The following is a 22,441-nucleotide window of genomic DNA, read 5'->3' on the forward strand; positions in this document are numbered from 1 at the left end:
ATTGCATCAGAAAAATATCATGCTATCAAGTTCAATGTTCCGTCTTACCTTCTTCGGGAACATGCAAGGACCTGACTCGGAACAGAGAGCTTACTAAAGCTATGTTCAATGACTGTGGGAAGATAGACAGGATACACAAGAAGGGTATACAAAACCCTTTATTTTTTCTCTATTTACAATAATTTCCGTACTTCGGAATACACAGACCCACTACTCGTGGTCTAAACGTAAGAATATAAAAATATAACTAAACTCTAATTTAACTTTAAAATAGTAAACGTGGAAGATTGGCCTTATATTAACAGGAAGCCGTATGTAGTACAGAGAACTGTGAACACTACAATACGTTTAAAAATTATCAAGAGGATTAAAACCTCTGGCCTGGAAGGCAACCAGCAACTGAGTAAAACTTCTAAGGTAAGCGGCCTGCTTCGACTAACTGCTTCCTCTCTCTCGCTTGGCAAAAAGCCACAACCTAAATACTTGGCGTTCGCCAGACAAACTTTGCATAAATACGTTAACGCTTATAATTCTGGCCGGAAGTAGAAAATAAGAAGTGATAGTAAAGATTTAAAATAAAATAAACGTTAGTAAAACTTAAGATCCTTACAATGCTATCAATTTGGTGAAATTACAAAGTTGTTTTGTATTTGGAGCTGCTTCTAAGCAACCAAACGATCAACTCAGATATTATTGCCGACAACTCATGAAAATGGAGGAAACAATCAGAGAGAAAAATCCAGAATTGGCAAATCGCACAAGAATCGTGTTCCGCTACGACAATGCGAGGCATCACACATCTTTAGTAACATGTACGAAAGAATTGGAGCTTAGTTGGGAAGTGATGTCGCATCCTCCATAATCCGGACCTCAAAGCTACAAACTTTCTGCGCATGCGTCAACACATAATGTGTTAACGCATGCGCATAATACCTTTACGCATGCACGTTTAATGTATAACGGACGGTATAAGCTAAGTTAAAATTATCTAATTATTTATTTCAGTTAATGTTGCAGATTGCGTTGTTCTTTAATCTTCGATTTGGATCCGGCTTATTATTTTTTGCAGACTGTTAGAGCAATTTTTATAAAAGTAAGCTTGAATTTTCTATTATGTCAAAAAGAATTTCTGATTTTGGAGCTACCAAAGGATCTACAAAGCGAAAGCATGTTCCGATGTCCATAACCCCGACCTTGCACCATCTGATTATTATTTATTTCGAAGTTTGCAAAACTTCTTAATTGATAATAATTTCAGTAATAACCAATCGAATGTGGTTGAGTTTTTCGCTGATAAAGACCAAAAGTTTTAGAAGCGCGAAATAATGAAGTTGCCAAAAAGAAGGCAAAATGTCATCGAACAAAACGGAAGATATTTGACTAATTCATTTTTTGTATAAAAATATTGAGTTTTATTTCATATTAGAAAACCGAAATTACTTTCTCGCCAACCCGATATAATAATATTAACTATGTAATTATCAGTGATTGATTATTATTAACTAGATATAATTAATTATTATTAACCATGTACGAGACGTAGCTGTATAGTTAGTACTACGAAAATTGTATTTGGAAACAAATGGTACCATTAATGAAGTTCTAGTTCCCCGTCTAGTTCTTCCTGTCCTATTCTATATACATTTTTACACCTCAAAAGAAGTGCGTTATTTTTCACTTAGCTTATAAAGTTGTTTTCTGGAAAAATGAATTCCGTAGAACACGATTATGTCAAAGAATTTTTCTGAAGAACATAATCTAGAAGTAGCCCTTGCAGAGTGAAGTTATAAGGTATTTCTCCCGCCTTCTTGGCATGCCTTCATGGTGTGGTTGTCTGCACGCTGGGCGCGTATTCCAGAGGTTCCCGATTCGATTAGCGGAGAAGGAGTTGCTAATTTTTCATCTTTCCTGCTTCCAAAATACCTAATGTCTCTACAAGTGGCGCCCGAACTAAAAGGATATTGGATGATCATTCTCCACACCCAGGATTTGGCGATTAAAACCCCAGTCACGCAGGGGAGTATGTAAACTATTTCTCCCGCTTTCCTGGCATGCCTTCGTGGTGTGGTGGTCTGCACGCTGGGCGCGTACTCCATAGGTCCGCGGTTCGATTCTCGGCGAAGGCGTTGCTCATTTTTCATTACTCCTGCTTTAAAATAACCTGATGTCTCCACAAAGTTACTGCTAAAGATATAAAACGTTTAATTTATCTTGCCCGCGCCTTCCCTAATAGCGAATTCTTCCGATTCGGTAAAGCTCAACAACGCTGCTCAACGGCAGTCAGCGATGCTAACTAGCAGTTAGCGTCGCTGACTGCCGTGCCGAAGGGCTCGTGTTCGAATCCCGGAGAAGGTTTGGATGTTTGTAAATGTATAGTGTCCATGCGGAATGGGGGCACTCTAAATATGCGGCAAGACGAAAGCCGTCTTCAGAGGTTGTGCTAAAGGAAGAGGTGGGTAGGCGATCCTCGGACCCGCCCTACCTCGGCGTGCTCTCAATCAAAATTGGGGGCGGAGCTGAGCTGAATCGCACTGTCTCCTGTATGGTGCTCAAAGCTGTTGCCAACGACAGGCGTAAACTTCCACTCCTTGCGACTAGGAATCTTGTGAGCTTTGGCTGACTATAGGTCAAACAAGTGAGCATTAACAACAACAACAATTCTAAATTGCCTTTCATATTTAATCAATATGTTGCTGATTAAGAAACTTATTGCTGCTGATTAAGAAACTTATTGTTGCTGATTAATAATTTGAATTTTTAAAGAGCATTTGAATTTTTAGAGCAAGAAATGTGAAACACCAACTGTGCTCTCATTCAGACTGGAACCACAGATCTTCTAGCTCCTATCCGGACGTGCTAACTATTTAATCACGCTTGTTAATCACGATAATACGCATGGAGGATTATAATAATTCTAACATTTCTTACTACTAAAAGGGCGACTGGAGAGAGGCTCGAGACCCTGTCCAATAAATCCTCATTAATCTGCGATGTCGTTCACTTCATTTTACTCTCGGAGCCAATGCAGAGACTGTTAAACATTCTGAACTAGGTAATATGAAAAGTCAACTCTGCTATCGCTATTATCAACTCTGCTTGATATCTTGCTATCTGCTTATCTGCTATCAGCAGTCAACTCTGCTATCGTTTCGTGGATTTGAATACAAATCTTCCATTTGTTAGCTAGATGTGTTAGTTACTTACACCACAAGAATACGCATGGGAAATGCGATAATTCATCATAAGCATTCTTAAGAGAAACACATTTAGAATCAGGCAATAAAGCAAAATTAGAATTTTTAAAAATTGATTTGTTCCTGTAGAAGAAAAAACTGTTTTACTGATAGAGATTTATTCAAAATCTACGCCAGTCTAAGGCTGCGATTTTGATTAATTTTAAATTTAAACTTTTTTTACATTTTTAATAATAAAAAAGCTTCATTAATAATGCACCTAAATGGTATTTTTGCAAACATCTTTAGTCTTATTTTAATTTAAAAATTTTTCTAAGCTATGCGTTATATAAATCATACAGAATCATTTGTTTCTTAATTTTTAAAGTTTGAAAATATTTTTTTAACTTTTCAGATAATTTTAAAATTTTTAATAAATTTTTGAATATTTTTTTAACTTTTTAATGCATTTTCTCTTTTACCATATGCTACTAAAGAAGTTGCAATTTTCTTTCTTCCTTTTAATTTATTTTTAGTCCAAAGGGGCTTTGGAGTTTCGAATTCCGCGAACGGGCTGGCTGCATGGGTGTTTTCGTGGTTTTCCCCATGTGTAACGTGTATACGAGCCAGTTTCCCTTAAAAAGTCCTTCACGAAGGCATCCCTCCCTTAAGGCAAATAGCCCTCGATTGCTTTGCCATAATCTAATAAACCAAACCAGAGGGGCTTTGTCCCTGAGGGACTATTGTTTTCGTATTGCAATTTTGCGTCGAAACTGTTGCCACTAAATATTATCGCCCTGTATTACATTTGAAGAAATTAAATAACGAGGAATCTGCATAAATGTATGTTTGTTTCTCGCATTGTGATAAAACAACGGTACCTAGAGCCATCCAATTTTGAATGATGTAATCCTACTCCCAATATGGGCATCCGGAAGCTCTAATTTGAAATCTGAAATTTGCTTTATTATCGATTTCATATTTTGTAAACCTTTAACGAAATTTGTATTAACAAACTCAAGGATTTAAAAGCGAACCATAGCAACGTTGTACAGACCAAACATTTTTATCTCCAGCGCGTGAGACTGTGTATCGAAAATTCTAAAGATATGCTCAATTTAAAATTATTTTGCGATATTGCCCTTGAACTGAATTTTATGGTTCAAGTGCGAAGAACGTGATATTTAATAAATAAAGGTAACACATAAAATGTTTAAAAAACGCCCCTGTGGACGTAGTTTAAAATCTAAAACCTTTCAGATTTTCTTTATTTACTTCCTTGTACGAAGTAAAAAGGAAGTATTGTAATCGCGAAAAGTTTCAGGCAGCATATTTCAACGCAAATATCCATTTTGACCGATATCGAATGCAATTTAACGATGTTTTTGCGTGATATCTGTACGTAAGGACAGAATAAATGACTCTTTTCTTCAAAAAAATTATAAAACTGCTTTAAAATTAATTCTGAGGAGAATTTTTCGTGGCGTCTGTACGAACGTATGTACGTACGTACGTATCTCGCATAAGTCAAAAACGAGTAGCCTCAAAACGTTGAAATTTTGTATATAGGACTGCTATAACATGTAGATATGCACCTCGTATTTTGGTTGCAATCGGCCGCACCAAACGTATATAAATATATTTATATATATATCCACTCTATTACCCGGTTCAGTGATCTCAGTTTCTTTACTCTTATATGTTTTTAAATTGTACATTTTTTGCTTTAAAAATGATTGAATGATGTTGTTTTTATCTTCCGGTTAAGGATTTTATGCCTTTAGTAAATCTGTGTGCAATATGTTTAGAATTATCAGCAATTTTAAAGTTGTTTAATATCCGCTAAGCCTGTTTTTAATGGCGACCATTGATGTTTACATTTGAAACAGGAGACTAGTGGATTTGTTGCCAATCCAGAGAAACTTAGCTTCGCAACAACAAAGATAACGCATTCATTTATTATTGCCAATTAAATCATGCTTAATTCTTTCTGGAATGTTTTCGAGGAAATAAGCGTTTGAGATTTACTTCGTAATTTTTAATATAGATATTTTGAGTTTTTATGTGTTTTTGCCTTCTAGCGAAGTGAGAACTGAATTAATTGATTGAGAAATACTCAATGGTCTGTGAAAAACTGTTTCTTTTTTGTTTTGTTTGCTTAATTTCTTTTATACATAGTTCTAGCTTTATTATAGTATTTGAATAGAACATGTGGCAACGATCAGATAATTCTTTAAATGATATAAATTTTGTGCATTCTGAGTTACAATATGAGCGAAATATTTTAAAGAATTTAAAGAATTTTAAAGAATGCATTTATTCTATTGTGGTTTATGCGCTGTCGGCGAAGTAGGTTTAATTCAATCTAATAAGTTTAAATAAAATGCGTATAATTTAATATTCCGTACAAGGAAGTCATGTGGTGTACACATCATATTTTTTTTAGGTTATTATTTTTATTTTTATTATAGTGGCCTTATTCTATATCTAACATTACATATACTGTATTTTTAGAGATATATGTGGAAGCGACGTATAAATCGATTCTGAGATGTTATCTTTATCTTAGGCATATCCCGATTTTACATGTTTTGTTTTAGATACCCAATCGGAAATTTTAGGAATACCAGGATTATGAGTCGAATTCTGTGTTCTCGGAAAGCTTATTCGAAAGCAGAAGGTAGAAAAAGTTATCAAAATGTGTTCCGAAATGGAAATATATTATGAGAATCGGAAAACATTGTTGGCTGGAGGTTTGAAGATACTGTGGAATGGTGGGTTTTAAGAGAATCGACTAAATGGGATATCGTCAGGCGCATGCTCTAAAATGGGCTGTTCCAATCCGACTGTTAAAGATTTTACTTTTACCGTTAGGTTGACTGCGCAATGTGTTAATTAGCGGCGTCATTATACGAAACCCTTCACACATGCCTCAAAAACAATAATCCAAAATACGTTTTACATAATAAAATGATTCTTTTTCTTTTTCTTTTTTTTTATTTTTTAATGTACTGTATTTAAAATGTAAAGCATATTACTTGTTTGTTTTAGTATTTTAATTGTTTACTTGATAGTAATTACAACCTCTATCTTCCGAACGAACCTAGTAACTTCTTAAGAACAAATTATAATACGAACGGTCGTTAGGAACTTAATCTGTAAGGTTAGGAGCGTCCATATTAATGTGTGTAAGATAAATAATACATAAATCTAAATTTTGACATTAATTTACAATAGTTTCTGAAGTCTCTATTTTAATTTCGTTATTTCCGCTTTCTCTCTTAAAATAGTAACTGCTTATAATAAATCTACCAACATTGTGTCATTTTAAAATGAGTCTTTCTCTTGTGAATTTAACGCGTCGTCCAATAATAATTTCAAACTGTTAATCCCTATTTTCAGTTCAGAAAAATTATTATTCTTTTCTTTTTCTTAAATTTTGAATTAACATAGATTTTAAAAATTAGAATTAGACTTTTATAACTTACAAAAATTATGAGCACTGTAATATAAACAACTTAAAGATCCCATCAGACGGAAAATATCGTTTGGACAAGCGTTTCTAAAACTATAGTCTTAGGACCACAACCTCGAAACTGTACTCCTGCTAAATTTGCAAAAACAAATGTCCTATTACTTGAAAACAAAACTGACAAAGCTTTCTGACAAAGTCCTTTCTCGCTTCAAATAAACAATCTAAAGTTCCCATTAGCCTAAAACTACTGTAGGCAAGCGTTTCTAAAACTATAATGCAAGGACCACAATCTCGAAACATGCAGCTGTAGTCCTGCAAAATTTGCAAAACAAAATGTCCTATTACTTGAAAACAAAACTGAGAAAGCTTTAAGTCCCTTCTCGCTTAAAATAAACAATCTAAAGATCCCATTAGCCTAAAAATACTGTAGGCAGGCGTTTCTAAAACTATAGTCCAAGGACCACAACCTCGAAACATGCTGTTGTGGTCCTGCTAAATTCGCAAAAAAATGTCCTATTACTTGAAAACCAAACTGACAAAGCTTTAAGTCCTTTCTCGCTTAAAATAAACAATCTAAAGATCCCATTACCCTAAAAATACTGTAGGCAAGCGTTTCTAAAACTATAGTCCAAGGATCACAACCTCGAAACATGCTGCTGTGGTCCTGCTAAATTTGCAAAAAAAAAAGTCCTATTATTTGAAAACAAAACTAGCAAAGCTTTCAGTCCTTTCTCGCTTAAAATAAACAATCTAAAGATCCCATTAGCCTAAAAATACTGTAGGCAAGCGTTTCTAAAACTATAGTCCAAGGATCACAACCTCGAAACATGCTGCTGTGGTCCTGCTAAATTTGCAAAAAAAAAATGTCCTATTACTTGAAAACAAAACTGACAAAGCTTTAAGTCCTTTCTCGCTTAAAATAAACAATCTAAAGATCCCATTAGCCTAAAAATACTGTAGGCAAGCGTTTCTAAAACTATAGTCCAAGGATCACAACCTCGAAACATGCTGCTGTGGTCCTGCTAAATTTGCAAAAAAAAAATGTCCTCTTATTTGAAAACAAAACTGAGAAAGCTTTAAGTCCTTTCTCGCTTAAAATAAACAATCTAAAGATCCCATTAGCCTAAAAATACTGTAGGCAAGCGTTTCTAAAACTATAGTCCAAGGATCACAACCTCGAAACATGCTGCTGTGGTCCTGCTAAATTTGCAAAAAAAAAAGTCCTATTATTTGAAAACAAAACTAGCAAAGCTTTAAGTCCTTTCTCGCTTAAAATAAACAATCTAAAGATCCCATTAGCCTAAAAATACTGTAGGCAAGCGTTTCTAAAACTATAGTCCAAGGATCACAACCTCGAAACATGCTGCTGTAGTCCTGTAAATTTGCAAAAAAAATGTCCTATTACTTGAAAACAAAACTGAGAAAGCTTTAAGTCCTTTCTCGCTTAAAATAAACAATCTAAAAATCCCATTAGCCTAAAAATACTGTAGGCAGGCGTTTCTAAAACTATAGTCCAAGGATCACAACCTCGAAACATGCTGCTGTGGTCCTGCTAAATTTGCAAAAAAAAAAAATGTCCTATTACTTGAAAACAAAACTGAGAAAGCTTTAAGTCCCTTCTCGCTTAAAATAAACAATCTAAAGATCCCATTAGCCTAAAAATACTGTAGGCAGGCGTTTCTAAAACTATAGTCCAAGACCACAACCTCGAAACATGCTGTTGTGGTCCTGCTAAATTCGCAAAAAAATGTCCTATTACTTGAAAACAAAACTGACAAAGCTTTAAGTCCTTTCTCGCTTAAAATAAACAATCTAAAGATCCCATTAGCCTAAAAATACTGTAGGCAAGCGTTTCTAAAACTATAGTCCAAGGATCACAACCTCGAAACATGCTGCTGTGGTCCTGCTAAATTTGCAAAAAAAAAGTCCTATTATTTGAAAACAAAACTAGCAAAGCTTTAAGTCCTTTCTCGCTTAAAATAAACAATCTAAACATCCCATTAGCCTAAAAATACTGTAGGAAGCGTTTCTAAAACTATAGTCCAAGGATCACAACCTCGAAACATGCTGCTGTGGTCCTGTTAAATTTGCAAAAAAATGTCCTATTATTTGAAAACAAAACTGGCAAAGCTTTAAGTCCTTTCTCGCTTAAAATAAACAATCTAAAGATCCCATTAGCCTAAAAATACTGTAGGCAGGCGTTTCTAAAACTATAGTCCAAGGATCACAACCTCGAAACATGCTGCTGTAGTCCTGTAAATTTGCAAAAAAAATGTCCTATTACTTGAAAACAAAACTGAGAAAGCTTTAAGTCCTTCTCGCTTAAAATAAACAATCTAAAGATCCCATTAGCCTAAAAATACTGTAGGCAGGCGTTTCTAAAACTATAGTCCAAGGATCACAACCTCGAGACATGCTGCTGTAGTCCTGCTAAATTTGCAAAAAAAAATGTCCTATTACTTGAAAACAAAACTGAGAAAGCTTTAAGTCCCTTCTCGCTTAAAATAAACAATCTAAAGATCCCATTAGCCTAAAAATACTGTAGGCAGGCGTTTCTAAAACTATAGTCCAAGGACCACAACCTCGAAACATGCTATTGTGGTCCTGCTAAATTCGCAAAAAAATGTCCTATTACTTGAAAACAAAACTGACAAAGCTTTAAGTCCTTTCTCGCTTAAAATAAACAATCTAAAGATCCCATTAGCCTAAAAATACTGTAGGCAAGCGTTTCTAAAACTATAATCCAAGGACCACAACCTCGAAACATGCTGCTGTGGTCCTGCTAAATTTGCAAAAAAATGTCCTATTACTTGAAAACAAAACTAGCAAAGCTTCTCGCCGCTGACATGCGGATATGTACACGGAGATATCTTTCTCAGAACTCAGTTTATTCTCAAAAAGAAATGAATTTAATCTCTGCCTAAAAGGTAACTTTTTGACTGTTCTTAGTGCCCACGAGAGATTAAAGTGGTTTGAGAAAAAACTTGGCTTGTGGTTTAGTTACGTAAAACAGAGAATGTTTCTTCATTCCTACCTTTGAATATTTTTTATCAGAAAGGGATATCATTATTGGTAAAGTAAAAAATTTCCTGACATCAAACAAAACTGTTAATTGAACTCTTTAATGAACTTAAAATGATATTCCAACAGAAGTATGGCTAATTTCTTGAGCTCATTACCAGTGAACGCGTAACATAGTGAGCTGTGAAATATTGCTTTAAAATTATGATTCAATTTTCTTCTACGTATCTGTGTAAAAATCGTTTTCATCATCAACTCAAAAGCAGAGGACAGAAACCGACTTGATGTACGTGCAGATCCAAACATTGAACAGCTGTGTGATAATCGTCACATCTGACTGATGCCAGTAACATTTACTTAATTTTCAATTAATAAGATTGTTCATCTCTAATAACCTTGCGTTATTAAAAACAAATATAACATTCCTTCTATTGACTTAACTGATAAATACCGATATAAAATTAAATGAATTTTTATTAATTACATTTTTAGTATTCTAAAAATATAAAGATAATAATAGTTACTTATAATAAAAGTTATTTTCGAAGGGAACAAGAGTAATGTGGTCGACAGAACATTCTAATTATAAAAGTGAAAGTTTGAGAAACGCAGTTAGAGAGGTCGTCGCAGAAAATGCCTGTAAAGGTTGTTTTACTGCATACATTAAAGTAATGCAGGCAAACCCTCTTTAACGAGATCTATCGGGCTAATAATATTTCAAGCGTGTTGATAAGAAAGACATTTTCTCCCCCCCTCCCTCCGAGTAAGAAGCTAGGGGGAATTGGAACCCCAAAATCTTAAAAAAATTGTAATTTCGGATTTTTGCATTTTCAAATTCTCTACACTTCTATCTATCTAAAAATACCATTCTTTAATCTCTATAAAAATTAGAAGTGTACAAAAATGTAGTTTTAATTTGTCATCTACTGCCTTGATCAATGAGGATTTTTACATAAAAACGAGTTTTTCTCCAAACGTGATTTTTTTATACTCGATGTACTTTTTCTCGGGAACTACTGCTCACAGGTATCTAAACTTTTTATGGTTTATTTATTAGGTTCCCTAATATTTGCTGAAATGAGCCTTTTGTAATAAACTTCGAAAATAATTTTTTAAAATTTTTTTTGTGTGAGAAAAGTGCTAAATTTTACTATGCCTAACAAAATATCCTGTAATTTACTCTAAAATTCAAAATGTTTCAAAAGCTCATTTCAGTATAATCAGATAGGTATACTTTAATTACAGAAAAACTTTCAAGCTTGTATCTACAGCAGATTTTGAGAAAAGGTACATCGAAAATGGCCAATTTAACATTGTCGGTATAGAGGTTTCTGATACCCCTTAAATTACTCTAATAAGTGTGCCTAAAACAACCTAGAACTCTAATTTCGTGGAAAGTAATTCAGATTTCGGGTATAATATCTACATACTCTTTTCTTACAAAGTTATGCCGAGGTAATCGAGGATTCTATCGAAAAATAATTCAATGATTCCGCAGTAATATTTACGTACTTTTCTTTTTCATAGCTATTAATTTAACTGATTCTGATCAGTGTTCACTAAATAATCATGAAACCTTTGAGTTCGGAGGAAAGTGCTTCAGGACCCTGCAATAATATTTACATACATCAGAATTTTTAAATTAATTCAATTTCTGCTGATCGCTTTTTAGGATTTCTTTTTAAACGGTGAAACGATAATTATGGGACGTCTTCCCAAACCGTTTGTGAGCGTTATGCTACGGTACGTTAGGCTGTCATGCATATACTTTTTATGCTCTAGTTTGACAAGCAACTCCTCTGCATGAAACATAACATATTTAACAGGTCCTTCTAAGTGGCTCAGCGCATAGCCAGTTCACAAAGCTTTACCTTAGGACATGAAATTAATGTTTCTTGTAACAGAATGGTTTTATCTTCATTCTATGGCTATCTTTCAGATAAAACCATTCTGTTCCATCTAAAGGCTATCTTTCAGATAAAACCATTCTGTTCCATCTAAAAGCTATCTTTCAGATAAAACCATTCTGTTCCATCTAAAGGCTATCTTTCAGATAAAACCATTCTGTTATTGGTTCTATGGCTATCTTTCAGATAAAACCATTCTATGGCTATCTTTCAGATAAAACCATTCTATGGCTATCTTTCAGGTAAAAACCATTCTGTTCCATCTAAAGGCTATCTTTCAGATAAAACCATTCTGTTCCATCTAAAGGCTATCTTTCAGATAAAACCATTCTGTTATTGGTTCTATGGCTATCTTTCAGATAAAACCATTCTATGGCTATCTTTCAGGTAAAACCATTCTGTTCCATCTAAAGGCTATCTTTCAGATAAAACCATTCTATGGCTATCTTTCAGATAAAACCATTCTGTTATTGGTTCTATGGCTATCTTTCAGATAAATTCTGTTATTGGTTGTATGGCTATCTTTCAGATAAAACCATGCTAGGGCTATCTTTCAGATAAAACCATTCTGTTCCATCTAAAGGCTATCTTTCAGATAAAACCATTCTGTTATTCCTTAACAAACTGAGCAATTTGAAAACAACGAAAGTATTTACTAATGGTTTAAATAGTTACTAACATCACAAACGTGCTTAGGACAAATATTTGCAGGTGACAGGTGACGGAGGACGGAGACGCCTGGTGTTTAACGGAGGTAAACAGGCATATGTCCCACGCCCTCCCCTATATAGATACAAGAACTCCCTGGGGTCCCACAAGGGCGCACCGGGAGTTACTGAGCCTTCATGAAAAAGTTTACATGGCAATACAGGGGCTATTCCAGTTTGACATTGGTTCTGTACAGATTCTTATGTTAATGGTTGACCTGGGTGTTCATAGGCCATAATGCATACATGAAACATAACATTTCATACATGATATATGACATGACATTAAACTTATACATAATACTTGAATGAATTAGTACATACATACTTTACACTTCACATGACATTAGACTACACATACATAATGCATGACATTAATCTACACTTATTAGAGTTATAACCTGACTGTATACTACGTTAAGCTAATTATATTGCGAACTTGTTAAGTTACTTTATAACTGGATTACTTATAGTTTACATTATTGCTATTACTTCTTAAATGACATTATGCTATATAACAAGATAGGCACACATACTTTGCCTTATAATCCTATATGCGTTACTTAAAATAATACACATGGGGCACGCGTTACACGCGCTAATGGCTACATTACCGATTACGTTATGTTAAAAGTACACAAAGTACGACGTATTACACTCATTGATTAAATTATTTACATTACACTATTACTTACATTACTTACATTACACAGTTACTTATACACTTACATATTTACAATTTTAGACATAACACCTGCTAAGTTACAATAGAGACATAGAATTATTGCGCATTGTATGCTATTATTCCTATGTTGGTTGGCAGACAAATATTTGCAACTTTACGATGTATTACATCAATGTAGTATCGTGCATTAGTAACACATCAACGGGAATAGAATAGCAATTAGAAGATGCGTGGAGCCCACCAGCGGCCGAGCGGTAAAAGTCGCTGAACACTGGTAGTTCGATCCGAGGTTCGAATCCCGCGAAAGGGTTGGCTGCTTGGGCGTTTTCGTGGTTTTCCCCATGTGTAACGTATATACGAGCCAGTTTCCTTTAGAAAGTCCTCCACAAACTCTTTAATGAACTTAAAATGATATTCCAACAGAAGCATGGCAAATATCTGGAGCTCATTACCAGTGAACGCGTAGCATAGTTAGCTGTGAAATATTGCTTTAAAATTATGATTCAGTTTTCTTAGGTAGATAACCCTCGTGTGCTTTGCCATAATTAAATACACCAACACCAGAAGATGCGTGGTTCAAACCTGGGGATGACATACTTATTTCTTGGTCCATTTCCTGCTAAGAAACTCCAAAATAAATTTGACGAGATGTCTTTTTAATGTAACTTGATGAAATTGGGTAAAATTATTAAATACTTACTGCACTTATACAGCATCAAAATAGCAATTAAAACTCATCATTACAATAGAGAATCCGAATGGTAATGAGTAAAACATTCTCGAAAATTTTCCAGCAATGTACAAAACAACAACATAAACCGATTCCTGCCACAGCATGTATACACAGTGTCCACAAAAGTCCTTACCCAGCCTTTATTTTCGCAATGATTGGTCGTAGATATATACTTCCAGTTACAAAGATGATTTAAATGACACAAATAGTCAAGTTTTCGTATTTATTTGATTTTAAAAAAATTCATTTTGTATAATATACAGAAGCTAAATGTTTATATATATCCCTTCGATCTCCTTACTTATATTTCGAAAAATGTTATATTTATTTGTAAAGTTCTTTGTAATTTTGAAACCCTTTCCTTTGAATTCTTGTGTCTCACTTATAAATCCATACCAGAATAAGTTTTGGTATGTAAATGAGGCAAAAGGAATATTTAAGGAAAGTTCAGCTTACTTCAGTAGGAGAGATAAGAAGTCCTTAGTGGCGCGTATTTACCTTCCGGCTACTTCGTTCTTGAATCTACCGTGCTCGATTAAGGACCAACTAAGTTAGGTATTTGTGTCTAGCTTCAGCTACGTCAGTTTAGTTTAGTATTAGATTCGTTTCTTATTTTCTTATCCTGATTTAAAAGCCCGAGTGGAGGCTTTCCTGTAAGCCCGAGAAGGGACTATTTGTTATTATTTCCTTGAATGAATAATAGAGTATTTTAACCCTTCTCTGGACTTTGACGTTACCTACTTGAACTCAGCAAAACGTCGCCACCCATTTCAATAGGTTCTTCTACATTCACCATAGAGGAAGTAGTTAGAAACATTATACATTACAAAACTAAAACTGGAATCATTTGACTTCCGTACGATAAAAATTAACCAAGATATTTAATTTCAAAATTTTCAACTTTTGATGTCATTTCCAATTTGCTTCGTGGTGTCGGTTATAAATAAATTAGAATAATTTGACGCTGCTTTCCCCTTTAAATGCCATTCAATGATATTTTTTGTGAGTAACTATTGCCTTTAATTTGTAATTTTGGAACATTTAGTATGCAAAAGATTTTTCACTCCAGCTATTTCTGAAATTCAAATGTTAAAAATACGTCATTAGTTTTCTGATGCAGTTTTATCACTTCAGTCAATCTAATAATCCCCGCAAAAATCGTTAAAATAGAAAGACTTTTATTTTTAATTAAAGAAAATAATGCATCTAATTGGCTGTGTGCCTGCCAGCGTCTGTTAGATCATACGAATGAAATCTCATTTTGCAAAAAAAATATAGATTAATACTTTTCACAATAATTTGCAGATAAATGTTCACTATTTAATCTATCAACATCATAAACCTTTTACACTTAACTGATATTTTATTTTTAAAGTTCGTACACGTACACGCAATTCGCTGCTCAATTTGTGCACGGCCCCTGAGTTTGGTTTGAAACATTAATATCGCATTCAACTTTTGTCCACAAAAGTTCCCTAAATATAATTATAGGCAGCGGGGGAACGCGTAAAAAGTTATATTTTGTAATATTTACTAAATTGATGTTTTAAATTTTGAGACTAACGGTCGTGAAAACAAAGAAAGGGTGGATAAATTTTTGGACAGATTCGTGGCTATGCTTTTAAAATATTTGATTCATAATTCTAATCCTTTAGAAGAGAACTAAATTCAACCTGGACTAGCTTGTGTAAAGTCTCCACTGAATTCATTTAGTGCAATTCTAGAAACGATGTATGACTGTAATATTCTCATAACCTCGTAAGGATCCTAAGTTTTACTAACGTTTATTTTATTTTAAATCTTTACTATCGCTTCTTATTTTCTACTTCCGGCCAGAATTAAAAGCTTTAACTTATTTATGCAAATATGTCTTGCTAACGCCAAGTACTTAAGTTGTGGCTTTTTGCCAAGCAAGAGAGAGGAAAGAGTTATTTCAAGCCGCTTGCCATAGTAGTTTTACTCGGTTGCTGGTTGCCTTCAAGGCCAGAGGTTTAGTCCTCTTGATAATTTTAAACGTATCGTAGTTTTAGCAGCTCTCTGTACTACATACGGATTTTGTTAAATAACGGCCAATCTTAAAGCTAGGCACTTGTATATTAATCGAAAGTTAGTTTTAGTTAGTAGTTTTATATTCTTACGTTCAGACCACAAGTGGTTGGTCTCTGTAATCCGAAGTTCCGGAAATCGCTGTAAAGATAGAAAAATAAAGGGTTTCGTATACCCTTCCTGTGTGTATTGTCTACTTCACAATTTATTGAGCATAGCTTGAGTAAGCTCCCTGTTCCGAGTCAGGACAGTTCATGTTTCCAAAGCAAGTGAAGAGGAATACAAGTCCTGATAACCTGTAGAGACATTATGATTTTTTCCGAAACCAGAGAGATGAAAAATGAGCAAACGCCTTCGACGGGAATCGAACCACGGACCTCTGGAATACCGGCCCAGCGTGCAGAACCACTACACCACGAAGGCACGCTAGGAAAGCGGAAGAGATACCTTACACACTCTCCCTTTTAAAGGGCGACTTAGGTTTTTAGGGGACCCACTCGCCAAATCCTGGGTGAGGAGTAGCCTCATCCAACACATTTTTAGTTCGGGCGCCAGTGTAGAGACATTAAGTTAATTGGAAAACCCGGAGAAATGAAGAATGAGCGATCGCCTTCGCTGGGAATCGAACCACGGCTAGGAAAGCGGGAGAGTTACCTTATAAACCTAGTGAATGTTTAAACTTTGATTTATGAAGTGCTTTACGTATTAAGTTCTCAATCTTGTTCTTACTATATATTTGCTTCTCAATGTCCTCTTATAGCTCCCCCAAAAAATGACACCTCACTACATCTTCTCAAAGCCTACCGCTAGACAGGGTTTCTTAAACATTTTTCAGTGGCGACCCCTTTTTATCATTGAGATTTTTTCGTGACCCCCAGGACTCCATAATATTCACAAAACTTTTGTGGGACCCCATAAATACTGCTCAAATCCGTCACACGCGTGAGTGAAACTGTCAATTTTTTCACTTGTACTGTAATATACTATTGCAGTTTTAGCTAATTAACTTTCATTTCTAATTTTAACACATAGAACAAACAATGTGAAATTTTTAAATAAATAAGAGACGAAATGACAGAGTCACGTGCAAAGTAAGGAAAATGAACGCTTATATTATAAAAAGAATGCTTCGAAACGTTTTCCTTTTTTTTTCTTTGACTGTATTGTCTTGTCTTTATCTATTTTCAGATACAATTGCGTAAAAATATTTGGTAATTGTCAAATTATTATAATAAGTTAAAGAAATATCAAAACTGCTAAAGTTTTTGGCGACTGATGACCGACAGTTTAAGAAACCCTGCGTTAGACGTTAACTTTGACAGTACAGGAAACTACAATATAGGCTGCCGTCCGTCATTTAGGCTTTTCAGCTAGTTTGCCTATATGTGGGACTATTTATTTAAATTTGAGATTTTACATTAATTTGTATTACATCAATTTTTACACCAAATTTGGTATTAAAGATTACAAAATAGTATAGAATGTGAACATAAATTATATATCAAATTTGGAGTTATGTGATAATAGCTGTTATAATTTCGATATTAGAAAACTGTGCTGTTTGTGAGAGATGGCCAAATTTCATGCTAGTAATTTACGCATGTTTGAATTTAGGTTATCTGAAGGTAATTTTACGAGAAGCTATACCTATATATTCGTATCCTTTTTAAAGGAGCAAAACAGATTTTGTATCAAAAGAAATATTCCAAGCGATTTAATCATAGTATTACATTTTGAATTTATTGCGGTTATTTAGTACAAATATACATAAATATTTCTCATTACTTTTGTACTGTATTCAGGAAAGTATGTTCCTACGACTCACAAATTTAAGCTTTATTTGTACTATAAAGTCTCGTCTTCTTTGGTACTATCAAACGCACGAAACTTCCAAGACCTTAAGTGAATTATCACTATATCATGTAAAGTGCCACAGAGATTGAGAAAGGGTGTGGCACCCCTCGAGCTTACAGAATAGCCAGCATTCATGGCTCAAGTGAAAGGTAACAAACACGATTTAATCAAGAAATTGTAAGTTAGCCAAATGGCTGCACAGATATAGCAATGCGTAAGTTGGTTCGGACCTAAAGTCGGCATGAGAAGCTTAATGGCGAGAATAACGCAATGCCGTAAACTACTACTCTCAAAAGAATCAATCAGCAACGTGGCCTTCAGCAGGCGAAACACGCTCTCATTGTACCCTCTAAAACCTTCCTTTGAATATTATCTTCTTTCTACCTCATTTGAATATACGCGAACTAGAAGTTTACGTTCTGGCAGGAAAATGGGAAACGAGAAGAACAAAAAGGCAATTTAACCTAAAATAACGGGTAAGTGAAACCTTACAGTACAATGAAACGAACATTAGTTTTTCAGAGAAAAAAAACAGACTTTTTCTTCTTATTTAAATTTCCTGTGATTATAAGTGATTACTGAGTTTAATAACAGTTTAACTAAAAAATTTTTTTTTACAAAATAACAAACTTTTTATTTCAGTGAAGAATAATGCAGTGATTTGAAAAAAGAAACTGAATTTTGATATATAATAAAAGTTATTTAAATAACTTACAGTTAAGAAAACGTAGTTTAATTTTGATGCAAAGCCAACATGAGGACCAGTGCATAGAGATAAAAATTACACCTAAATCATTTAATTAGCTCGTTAAATACAAACTGGATAATATGTTAAGTTTCTTCCGACGCAAGTTACAATTAAGTTTTTATCTCATTGTAAAATGGTGCGTATGTGAAATAGATCTCTGAACTCAAACTGTGGCCGTTGAAACCTGGCATTCAAGCTAGTTCTGAGTGAAACACATTTCTCTTAAAAGTTTCTTATGGCATTTCTCGTTCTGTAGATCTCGTTATGTCGTTAGAAACTCCGGAATTTCTCTGCATAGTTATCTCGTCAGAAACACAACCTTCACTTTATTCTTGTCGGATGCGTGAAAAATCTATTAAGCGCCATTTCTCTTCTTTCGGCCAAGCTTCACAAATTCTATCTGTCCACCACCGTAACAATAACACTTTAACTACAGTCATTGATAATCGGTTTCTTATTTGTGATAGTTATTGCTCTGAAATTCTTTATGTTTTACTATTAAATGTTTTAGATTTCATGTATTGTAGAGTCATTAGGATTTTTTTAGAGGCAGAAAAGATGAAAAATAGCAAACGCCTTCGCCGGGAATCGAACCACGGACCTCTAGAATATCGGCCCAACGTGCTACCGTTACACCACGAAGGCACGCTAGGGAAGTGGGAGAAATACCTTACATACTCCCCTTTTTAAAGGGTAACTAGGGTTTTAGGGGACCTAGTCGCCAAATCCCTGGGTTCGGAGAATCATCATCCACAACCCTTTTAGTTCGGGCGCCACTGTAGAGTCATTAGGATTTTTTTAGAGGCAGAAAAGATGAAAAACAGCAAACGCCTTCGCCGGGAATCGAACCACGGGCCTCTGGAATACCGGCCCAGCGTACAGAACCGCTACACCACGAAAGACGCTAGGAAAGGGGGAGAAATACCTTATAGTATTACGTATGCATTTTTTAAGTGTTATGTATGCAGGTATTAGGGATCAGCTTTCTGTATTTCTGTACTCAGTATCATGTTAGTTTTTCACTTTAATATTCCGTTTTGTACTTATATATGCATCACCCTGTCTGCAAGTACTACGAAAGAAAATGTAGATGCATGGTTCCATTTGTAAAACAACTCCAGTTTAAATTTGCGCAAAGAACTAAATTATGCAGGAATTTGTTATCTTAGGGATAACAGGTACACAGTCTTTTAAATGTTATTACATAAGAGTCAGGCACGTGGAAAGTAATCTGTGTTAAATTACGTTTGGAAGCTACGATTTTTTTTTTTTTTTAATATTTTTTTTTATTTTAAGTTTACTATGTGCAATAATTTAATTGGTTACGTCTTTCCTTCATGCAAGACCAACGATTTTACAAAAGCCCAATAAATATATGGCAGTTGTGTTATAAGGTATTGCTCCCACTTTTCTAGGGTGCCTTCGTGGTGTAACGGCAGCACGCTGGGCCGGTATTCCAGAGGTCCGTGGTTCAATTCCCGGCGAAGGCGTTGCTAATTTTTCATCTTGCCTGCTTCCAATTAACCTAATGACTCTACAAGTGGCGCCCAAACTAAAAGGGTTGTGGATGATGATTCTCTGCATCCAGGATTTGGCGACTAGGTCCCCTAAAATCCTAGTCGCCCTTTAAAAAGGGGAGTATATAAGGTATTTCTCACACTTCCCTAGTGTGCCTTCGTGGTGTAGTGGTTCAGCACGCTAGGCCGATATTCCAGAGGTCCGTGGTTCGATTCCCGGCGAAGGCAGTTGCATATTTTTCATCTTTTCTGCTTCCAATTAACCTAATGACTCTACAGTGTCAGGATTACCATTCGCATGTAGGTATTTGGCAAATCCAGAAAAATCCATGGCAGTTTAATTTTTCAGGGCAGTGTCCTTCTTTCTTTACTTTATCTAAGACAAGTTTCTGTCTATTCTAACAGCGATTCTTAACAGTCTGTTGATTGCTTCTTTGCTTAATTTTAAGCAATTCCTAACAGGATACTCTTTCCCTGAACAACAACTTTCAAGCTTACATATAGACTTTATGAGGCTCTTAGCCGTCTATTCGGCTGCGTTCCCGTAGCGGGATGGAGCAGAGAGTAGATGGTTTCTGCCAGGAAGATAACACACTGTGAGGCTAAGGCCAGATCAGTGGTCTTTCTTGGTGGTGCTCACTCAAACACTCACTTTTAAATGAATTAATTATTATATAGTTGTGTGTCTGGAGTGCGATGCCTTTGTGGAAGGTTATCCTGGGGCGCCTCTTAGCGAATACTTTACGAGTTTAAATATTCGCCACCTGGTAGGGCCAGTATGAAAGAGAGTTTTGCTCTGCTGCCTTCTAGTAATAAGTTATTTGTATCGTGGTATCAAACAGCAGGTCGCAAAAGTCTCGCACAATTTGAAATGTTTGATGTTACTGTACAAATAATATGATTTAAAATATGGAATTATTTATCTTTGAAAAACGTATCACGGTTTGTTTTTCAAGTTAGAATGATATTTCAAAAATAAAATTGGTGTTTGTTGCGACATGAGATGCATTCGAAGGGCGAAAAAGCCGCCTTCTCTCCATCCTGCTCTAAATGGAGGCACATTAAAAAATCTGACGCGACCATCACATGACCTGCCACCAGTTCCGTGTTTTAAATAACGACGACCTTTAAGTAAAATATCACTTTCGGTTGATCGTTTGTAAACACAATATAATTTATTTTTCCAGCAAGTAGACAAGTTTGTAATACGAAATTTTGCGTCACATCTTGTTAGGTATAATTGGCAACGTGTTGTAAGGATTATGTTAATTTTATGAACAGATAAATGTTAAGTTCCTTTCCTATCGATTCTTAATTTCAACTTACCACTTCCGGCCAGAACGTAGCTTTAGAATCACGTCTGAATGTAAATTGAGGAAGAGCGGTATTTGACCGCGAACTTCTACTCTCCGAAAGAGAACCAGATATTCTGGCTAGCACGCGTCCGCCTTTTTAGGCTGCTTTCTCTTAAGCTATTGTTACGCTCGGCCGTACTTTAGGCCCATAATAGCTTCGTAGTCAATGAGCGTTAAGGGGCCAACTCCGTTAGAAGTTTCATAGCTTCGGCTATATCTCTGATTAGTTTAATTCTTAGTCTCTTAATTTGAAGCCCGAGTGTCGGCTTTATTGTACAACTCCGAGGCGGAGTTCTGTTAAATCTTATTTGAATAATAAAGGGTCTTTTAACCCAAGTTTATTTATTGTCTCACGAACTCAAGCGATTATTCGCTTACTAGTTCTTAAGATTCTTCACATACTACTGAGAATTACACAGTGAGGAATCCTACATAATATCAGTTTAATTTCTTAGTTTAGTTTCCTAGTTTCTTGAGTTAAAACCCCGAGTGAAGGCTTTCCTGTAAGCCCGAGAAGGGACCATCTGTTATTATTTCTTTAAGTGAATAAAAGGGTATTTTAACCCTTAACTGAACTTGGCTATTACGCACGTGAACTCAGCGACAAGTTGATCTGCAGTTTATTAGGTTCCTTTACGTTGTACATAGACAAAGTATTAAGGAACATTATAACGTTGTCATAGAAATGGGAAAAATGGAGACACAATTATATCTAATTCCTCAAAGGTGTAGTTGCTTTCGACCAGACTACGAGCTTAAAACAATACGCTTGTTTGTTGTGGAACGACGAAAAACTTACTATCTCAAAAACCATCAAAATTTAGATGGAAAATACAAAAAGAAAATGAAAATGTGTGGGGTAGTGACACTGACCGTACACGATGTCACAGTACAAGGAATTCCTTTTTATCCGTAGCAATGTCAAGGAATTCTTTTTTATCCGTAGCAGTACATAATTTAATTATACATAATGGGGAATATATAAGCAAAGTTAAATTAGCTGTTAAAACTAAATTGTTAAATCGTAAAAATAAATTAAGAGTACATCTATTAATTTTCGGTTTTCCATTGACTCCTACTCAAATGTGAGAATAATACTATAAACATAAATATTGTTTTCTTCAATTCAATAGAGTTTGTAAAAAAAGTTTAAAACATTTCTCCTAGTAATTTACTCATGGTTTCTTTTGATGTAAAATCATTATTCACCAATGTCCCAG

At 34.9% G+C, this 22,441-nt stretch overlaps 2 protein-coding genes and 1 non-coding gene across 5 annotated transcripts in view; 2 read left to right on the forward strand and 1 right to left on the reverse strand.

The window, feature by feature from the left end:
* LOC118200650 (small conductance calcium-activated potassium channel protein-like) overlaps window positions 1-22,441 on the reverse strand; it is a 159,549-nt gene that overhangs the window by 133,716 nt on the left and 3,392 nt on the right. The window lies entirely within an intron of this gene.
* spz6 (Spaetzle domain-containing protein 6) overlaps window positions 1-22,441 on the forward strand; it is a 196,582-nt gene that overhangs the window by 75,950 nt on the left and 98,191 nt on the right. The gene's annotated exons all lie outside the window — the stretch shown is intronic.
* Window positions 20,021-20,094, forward strand: TRNAI-GAU (transfer RNA isoleucine (anticodon GAU)). The gene has a single exon. It is a non-coding gene; the product is annotated as a tRNA-Ile (tRNA).

Source organism: Stegodyphus dumicola, chromosome 9, assembly GCF_044657685.1.
Source record: "Stegodyphus dumicola isolate Sdum_Otavi_A_Nest chromosome 9, ASM4465768v1".
NCBI classification, from domain to species: domain Eukaryota; kingdom Metazoa; phylum Arthropoda; class Arachnida; order Araneae; family Eresidae; genus Stegodyphus; species Stegodyphus dumicola.